Source organism: Haemaphysalis longicornis, unplaced genomic scaffold (genome assembly GCF_048455015.1).
Source record: "Haemaphysalis longicornis isolate Haplotype H1 unplaced genomic scaffold, Haemaphysalis longicornis Haplotype H1 scaffold_2, whole genome shotgun sequence".
Lineage (NCBI taxonomy): Eukaryota > Metazoa > Arthropoda > Arachnida > Ixodida > Ixodidae > Haemaphysalis > Haemaphysalis longicornis.
In genome coordinates, this window is record NW_027526295.1 from 112161560 (window position 1) to 112162255 (window position 696).

The following is a 696-nucleotide window of genomic DNA, read 5'->3' on the forward strand; positions in this document are numbered from 1 at the left end:
GCATGTAGCGAATCAGAAAATGGGAAATGAGGGGCTCCGTGAAATAAGACAGAAAATAAGGGTTGGCAGTCAAGAAAACCTCGGAAAGCAACGGGGAGGTTGTGGTGGGTCATAGAAAGAGATGAAGAATGTTTTGAGTCAAAAAGAAAGTGGTGAAAAAATGCCCGCCGGGTGGGATCCGAACCCACGACCTCCAGAAGACCAGTCTGGTGCGATAACCACTACGCTACCGGCGGGGCTGTTTAACATAAATGCCCGAGAAAGTGCTGGGGAAACAGACCCGCCGGTAGCGTAGTGGTTATCGCACCAGACCGGTATTCTGGAGGTCGTGGGTTCGGATCCCACCCGGCGGGCATTTTTTCACCACTTTCTTTTCGACTCAAAACATTCTTCATCTCTTTCTATGACCCACCACAACCTCCCCGTTGCTTTCCGAGGTTTTCTTGACTGCCAACCCTTATTTTCTGTCTTATTTCACGGAGCCCCTCATTTCCCATTTTCTGATTCGCTACATGCTTAGCGAGGGCCTCTGTTCTGGCAGTCTTGGTGCCAAAGGGAGCTTAAGAGGGTTCAACGCTGGTCGACCACTCTCGACATGTCGTAGACACTCGAGTCACGGCCCGGGGGTTAAAAAGGTCCCCTTCACCCCGAGTAGTCCGAGTGGCGCTGGCTACCACCCCCAAGTGCAGGAAACAA

At 51.9% G+C, this 696-nt stretch overlaps 1 non-coding gene across 1 annotated transcript; it reads left to right on the forward strand.

The window, feature by feature from the left end:
• Positions 1 to 280: 280 nt before the first annotated feature.
• Positions 281 to 353, forward strand: Trnat-ggu (transfer RNA threonine (anticodon GGU)). The gene has a single exon. It is a non-coding gene; the product is annotated as a tRNA-Thr (tRNA).
• The last annotated feature ends 343 nt before the right edge of the window (positions 354 to 696 follow it).